Here is a 7,621-nt window from a genome sequence, read left to right as displayed (position 1 = left end):
ATCTTGACATAGCGATGACTGATGAGGAAAGTATATCACTATGACATATAGCGATCTCTTTTATTGCTATGCGAAGAAATTGCAAAAGCAATATAGCAATGAGCAATAAAGGAGGCTTATCACTATAAAATATAGTGATCATTGACAAACAAAAAACAAATATAATTATTACAATGATGAGTGATAGAGATGTATCACTATAAGTCATATAGATGAGTGTTTTTGGTGATAAAAAAGGAGATATCAAAAATGCATAACAGTTTCATCCATATTTTCATGATGTAATCCGATACATTTATAAGATATGTGTTGAATGTTTTCGGGTAACTTTAGTTTTATTGAAAACACATTACAATTTCATCCATAATTGGATATTGTTATTGTGCAATTAGGTTAGGGTTAGTATTGTTATCATACAAATTTTATAGACTTTTTGACATGCTTATCTGCATTTGATCTAAGTGTAAGCGATGAAGTAGATGAAAATAGAGAATAAATGTGGAGTATGCGTTTTAATTTACCATGTAGGCAATTTAAGTTTCTCCATGCAACGCCTCTAGATGTGGATTAAAAATGTTATTATATGATTTCATTTTAGGAAGGTTGGTAGTTTGAGGTTGATGTAGACGATATTGTTAACGAGTCATAATATAAAAAATGCATAACAGTTTCATCCATATTTTGATTATGTAATTCGATGCAATATCCAGTTATGGATAAAATTGTAATGCGTTTCCAATAATTAAATTGAAGTAAGGTTGAATTGAAGTCATAATTCGATATTTCAACCATTATTTGATATTGTTAATGAGCCATAATATCAAAAATGCATAACAATTTCATCCATGTTTTGATTATGTAATTCGGTACATTTATATGCATAATAGTTTCATCGAAACCCTACCTTGACTTCTTTGTATATTTCTTCGATGCCCCACCTCACTCAAACTAGAATAAGAATTGGAATTCATCATTTGACATTTCATTTAACCATAATGAGATCTATTTCGCACAGGCAAGTCAAAAACCTCAATCGATAGAAATGTTATTTTTTCGTTTGATGTTTCTTATATCGGTATAGCTACAATGATTAGACTTCATGAGTCGGCATACACTATAGCGATCACAAAATGGTCAAAAGAGATTTTGGGTACTATATCACTATATAATATAGCAAACTCTTCTATTGCTATACAGAGAAGGCCTAATCTTGACATGGCAATGACTGATGAGGAAAGTATATCATTATGACATATAGCGATCCCTTTTATCGCTATGAGAAGAAATTGCAAAAACAATATAATGATGAGTGATAAAGGAGGCTTGTCGCTATAACATATAGTGGTCATCGACAAACAAAAAATAAATATAATCATTATAGTGATGAGCGACAATGATTATAAATCATGGGATTGCCCAACTCCCATATAGTCATGGGTAGACATCTCAACCATGGGATTGCCCAACTCCTATAGAGCTCATGGGCATACATCTCACTTACAGGATAGCCCAACTTTTATGAGCTCAGACACACAACTCATCCATGACTTCATCCAAATTTGATTGATTTGCAGGCATACATTTCACTAACGAGATTGTCCACAATTGTATGAAATTTTATTTAATATACGAAGAAATTTAATTCTTGATATTGTTTATTATGTGTTTACAAAACCACTATTTCTTTCTTTCAATATTGTCCTCTAAATTGACAAAATGATTCAGATTAGTGGTATCGGAGCCTAGTTCAATCTTGTTTCAGATGTATAGATTTATCCCAATATGAAGGTTTTCTTATAGTGGCCTTCTTCCTCAAAAATCAACATCGAGTTTTTAGCTTGATACAAAATTGATAATCAGTCTTTAAAATTACAATAATCTTGCATGATGGATTGTTGGTTCTTCTCAACCATTCCCTTCAATGACACTTCATCTTCCAAACGTCGAATAATTAATGGATTTGTTTGTCCCAAGAAATGGTGGAAGTAGAAGCGATGGGGGAAGCAATAACTTAATCACATGTTCTTAGCAGAAGATGAAGCAACATGTACATCATTTTCATTTCCGATGCCATTGTCAAATAATGCAATGATTTTCTAAATTTGTTGTTCTACCATTATGTTTGAGGCCTTGTAAAGGGCATCGAAAAAGTTCATTGAGGTTTCCACTGGCCTTATCCGTAGTGGTTGAAGCTCAAGACATTTCAAGCTTGGGCTTCAAAATGGCTACATTGGTTTCACCATTAGTCTCTTTCATATGTGAACACCCCAAATCTCATCTGCTACTTCCCATGAGTTTGAGACGGTTGCAGACGTAGGATAAGAAGAAAATTACCTTCCAAGTCAATTACAATTGTAGGTCTATCAACTCCACAATCTCTCAAGGAATAAAAGGGATCAAAGACTTTCAGTTTAAGATTTCATGTGTCAATTTTTCTTGTGATTTAGACAACTTAAAAGGGGTGTTTGCTATAGTTATGATCATTCTTCAAAAAACAACCCCATTTCCTTTGAATGATATCTGAAAATGGTTTATTTCCCCTGTAAGTGCGCTGCTTTACTCACCCAATACAAAGGTTCCTCAAATAGGAGAAGTTGCACTTAGAAGATCTATTCCTCCGAATCCAATCATGAAAAGCATGCAAGATTCTTTATACTTGCTAAGATTTCCTCAACAAAAACCATGCTCTTCAAATAGCAACCAAGGAGCAAAACTCATCACAGGTTCTATCCCATTGGATATGAAAGAAAAGGGATTAGAACTATACAACTACCTTATTAATGGCGAGGGAGGACTTCAATCTCTATTTGAATCTATAAAGAAAAAAGATCCAGATAAGATGTCTAAGAATCTTTCCTCTTTATGGGAAACAATCACACATTTGGAACTCTTACAAGTTCCATATTGACCATATTTTCTACCTCAACAATATCAAGATCTTCTTAGGCTGACAGGAAGGACCATTGTAGAGTTTATAGTGGAGAAGGCTAATAATTCAATGTTTTCTATTTTAACTAATGGTTGAAACGAAAAAATAACTACTATCAAGGTCGTTCTTGATGGTTTTTTGACTCCTCTCACAGTAGGGAACTTTACAAAACTGGTACATAGTAGGGAACTTTGCAAAACTGGTAATAGCTGGGAATGATAATATTGAAGAATATTAATGCCATATAATAAAATATATTATTCATTTAACAAGAGTATTTTGCAAAAAAAAAAAATGTCATGGTCTTTCAATATTTTGATTCGACATACTCAAGAGAACTTCCAATCTGAATAGAAGAATTATTATGAGTTGGGCACATTATTACTTCATTTGGAAGATGATGGGGCAATGAGGCCCATTACCTCATAAGAAAGGAGGAATGATAAAAAATGATTCAACATTTGAAAAATGAGCTTTTAATTAATACTTAATCAACTTCAATGACCTTTCAATTTTTGGTTGTCCATTCAATTTTTAATAGGAATGTAAATTCAATAAATTTTTAGCTTCCATGAAGATGTATAAAGAGGTTCAACTCAAATTCAACAAGGGAGAATGATATGGAGAGACAATTCATTTCTTGAGATTGCCAATTTGTATGAGATCTTATATACGGAGTTCATGGGTAGACATCTCAACCACAAGATTGCCCAACTCATATAGAGTTCATGGGCATACATCTCACTCATAGGATAGCCCAGGTTTTATGAGCTCGGACACACAACTCATCCACGAGTTCGTCCAAATTTGATTGATTTGCAGGCATAAATCTTACTAACCAGATTGTCCATAATTGTATGAAATTTTATTTAATATTATTGAGAAATTGAATTCTTGATATTGTTTATTATGTGTTTACAAAACCACTATTTCTTTCTTTTGGTATTGTCCTCTAAATTGACAAAACAATTTAGATCAGAAATAGATGTTGTATTACTATAAATCATGGTGATGAGTGTTTTCAGTGATAAAAAAGGAGGAGATATAAAAAATGAATAACAGTTTCATCCATATTTTCATTATGTAATCTGATACATTTATACAATACATGTTGAATGTTTTCAGGAAGCTTTAGTTTTATTAAAAACACATAACAATTTCATCCATAATTGGATATTGTCATCGGGCAATTAGGTTAGGGTTAGTATTTTTATCATACAAATTTTAAAGACTTTTTTACATGCTTTTCTCTATTCGATCTAAGTCTAAGGGATTGAGTAGATGAAAATAAGGAATAATGGTGGAGTACTCATTTTAATTTACCATGTAGGCAGTATAAGTTTCTCCATGCAGCGCCTCTAGATGTGGATTGAAAATGTTATTATATGATTGCATATCAGGAAGGCTGGCAGTTTGAGGTTGATGTAGATGATGCTATCAAAGGGGTTGATCATAGTGAGGTATATCAAAATGGCCCTGATTATAGTGTTGATTGTAGGGGGCATGCAAAGATGTTAGTAAATTTTCTTTGTTTGTCAGTTTTTGATATTATAGATTACAATGGAGAAATTTTCACCTAGAAACCTTTTTTTTTGTCAATTCAAGTACCTAACTTCAATTATAATTTAATAAGGGGGCTTTCAGATGGCCACATGATTGTAGGAAGTAATCTTTAATGTATTTCAAAGCTAGAGATGATTGCCTCCTAATAAAAGCTAGAGATGCATAACCCTGGTGTTATTATAGACATTTTAATTTTTTTTTTTCCCATTAAGGTTGGTTTTTTTGGTGGATACCACTCAATTGGGGTAGCTAGTCTTTTGATTTGTAAGTTTGTTCTTTTATTAGTGGGGAGAGATGATTATTTTACAAATATGTGCCTTTATCATTTATGTCAAAGGAGGACATAATTCATGTTAAAATAATATTGAGTGAGCTATTTGATGGAGAGAAGAGTATGTAATGAGAGATTTCCCTTAGCTAGAGAGGTTTACCATAGAGACTCTAAAAGATAATATCTTTTTTTGATTGGTTGGTGCTTATGATTTGATCTTTATGCATTGTTATTTTTTGACATCTTATGTTTCCATTTGAGAGAGATATTATTCTAATAATGTGAGAAAATGTGTTTCAGAGATTGTCACCACATATTTGAAAGGGTTTTTCATTGATGTCAACATATTTCTCCATTTCTTCTAGTGTTCTTGAAAAGTTTAGTGAGAAGAAAGTATTAGTAAAACTAATGTGCTGAAGATCAAGACGTGTGAAGTTACAAGATATTTCTTAGATGTCTATAGTGGGTACATGCCAATTTATAGAGGTTTGGATGATAATTTGTGTTGGTTATGATTGATCGATTGATAAAAAAAAAGTATTTCAATATTTAGAAAAAGACAATGTATTTTGAGTTATGTAATATTTATATTTGTTAACATGGTGGTGTATTTGTAACATACATTTGTGTCCTTGACTCAAGAAGATCATGATTTAGATTTTGGAAAACTACTTTTCTTTAATGATAGAGATGACTATTTTGTGGTTTTGATGAACGGTGAAAAGATACTGATGAATTCGATGACAAAATTAATTTGGTTTTTTCTTTAATACTTAATATAAAATTATGAAGATACTTTAGGACTATAAATTGAATTACTCATTAGTAGTTGCTGGTAGGCTAAGTACTATTGTATGGTCCCCTATTGTATCATGTTTTAGACTACTCATATTAATGGTGATTAAATGAATAGTAGTTGATCAATTATAATTTTTTTATTTGATCTTTTATTATAAGTATTACGTTCTAAAATATAGATGTTAATTTTTAATTTTATAATATGTATAAGTTATTTTTCTCCTTTTTAATTGGATGAATCAATAGAAGTCTTATAACACCGATTTGTATCTTTTGACATTTTAAAAGTTATAGTAGAAATTATTTGAATTATATATTTTACTCATTAAAAATTATGAAATTCATTTACAAATGTTCATTCTTATGTTGAAATTAATGTATTATAATATTGATAGTTGATAAATTTATTTAGTAATTTTATTTATCTACTACTAAAATCAAATTTATTAAATACTTACCATTTACTTGCATGAAACTTTAATCTCTTTTTTCATTTTTCATTATAATACAATAAGAATGAAGCCAATAAGCTTCTTGAATAACATATCTGCATTATTAGAATTTTCGATAATGCATTGATAAAGAAGCTTTAGGCATACTCACTAGTGGCAATGATTTTGCTATTTCTTTATTAGCCAGATCAATCATAACTTGGGCCAATTTTTGGTCCAGAGTTTTCTCTCATCAAGTTGAAGATATACACCAATATTAGCCATAATATCTACTAATTTGTTCCCTTCTCTGTAGATGTGACTACATTTCCATTCTTCAAAAGTGTCACATAGAATTCTAGCATCCTGAATTATAATATCTTTGTTCCAATCCCCACAATCCTCATTATTAAGAGCGTTCATAATAGTCATGCAATCACCTTCTATTTCCAATTTGGTCCATCCAAGTTCTGCTGCAATCTGGATACCGCTGAGTAGTGCTTGCACTTCAGTATAGTATGCTGATTTCCATCCATAAGTTTTTGCATATACAATCATGATATGCCCTTCTGCATTGCAAAACACTCCTCCTCCCACTCTTCCATGATTTCCTTTTGAAGTGCCAACAAAATTCAATTTTATCTAATTCTTTTGTGGTGGCTGCCACTTCACATCTTCCCTCCTGATTTGAACTCCTTTATTAAAAACACTCATTTGTTTCCAAATTATGCTCTACTGTACAAAAGTCAACACTACATTAGGACAAAACATGAATACATTAAGGGTTCAAAAATTAATTAAAGCCAAGTAAAAGCACATTGATATAGCATGCTTCTAAACACACCTTTGATATTTTGTTAAGACATTATATCAATGTGATGGCACACTTATTTAATTATTAGATTTTAGAGAAATTTTTTTCAATTTTTTTTGAATTCAATAAATAATACAAGCTTGTTGTAAGCTATGAAAAAACCTTTTAAATTATATTGTTTTCCATGATAGAAGATAGCATTGACAAGCTATGGTTATTGCAAGGTAAATGTGAACATAATTTTGCATATGAAAGACCAATCCAAGGATTTAATTTGGTTCATGGGTACCTATTCAATGTTCAAAACTATGGCAATAAGCATTTCATTATTTTGTTTCATTGTTCTTCCTAATAATTTATAAAATTGTCTTATTCAGCAATAATAATTGATATGAACTATTAGTCAATGCTTCTCTTCTTCTACAAGGTTCATGTACACATCTCTTTTCAATCATTCATTTGACTTCAACTAAAAAATAATATTAACTTTGATATACACGAAATAATTTCAAGATGACAAGATCTTTGTCTAATTTTAATTGATCCAAAGTAGATGATAATAATTCAAAGGAGCCAAAATATATGAAAACCATCATAAAAAATGTAGTAAATTATAATATATAATGATAGATGTGTAAATACTTTTATTTTTGTATACTTATTATAAAATTAGTTTGAGTCTTTCTTCTATTTACTTATCGGCTTCTCCTTGCACCTCTTAGTGGTGCAAGTTCTAGTTCTGGTTTATGAAGAGAAGTTAAATCAATGTTCAAATAATTAAATCTAACTTTGGAGAAGTAAATGAAACTTTATAT

At 30.7% G+C, this 7,621-nt stretch overlaps 1 pseudogene; it reads left to right on the top strand.

Annotated features, from left to right (window-relative positions):
• The first annotated feature begins 2,221 nt into the window (after positions 1-2,221).
• On the top strand, positions 2,222-3,148 carry LOC149551918 (peptidyl-prolyl cis-trans isomerase CYP37, chloroplastic pseudogene; annotated as a pseudogene).
• The last annotated feature ends 4,473 nt before the right edge of the window (positions 3,149-7,621 follow it).

This window comes from Cupressus sempervirens, chromosome 6, assembly GCF_028749045.1.
Source record: "Cupressus sempervirens isolate cs-2001-9-10 chromosome 6, ASM2874904v1, whole genome shotgun sequence".
NCBI lineage: Eukaryota > Viridiplantae > Streptophyta > Pinopsida > Cupressales > Cupressaceae > Cupressus > Cupressus sempervirens.
The sequence above is the reverse complement of the archived record's forward strand: the minus strand, read 5'-3'. Positions and strand labels throughout refer to the sequence as shown.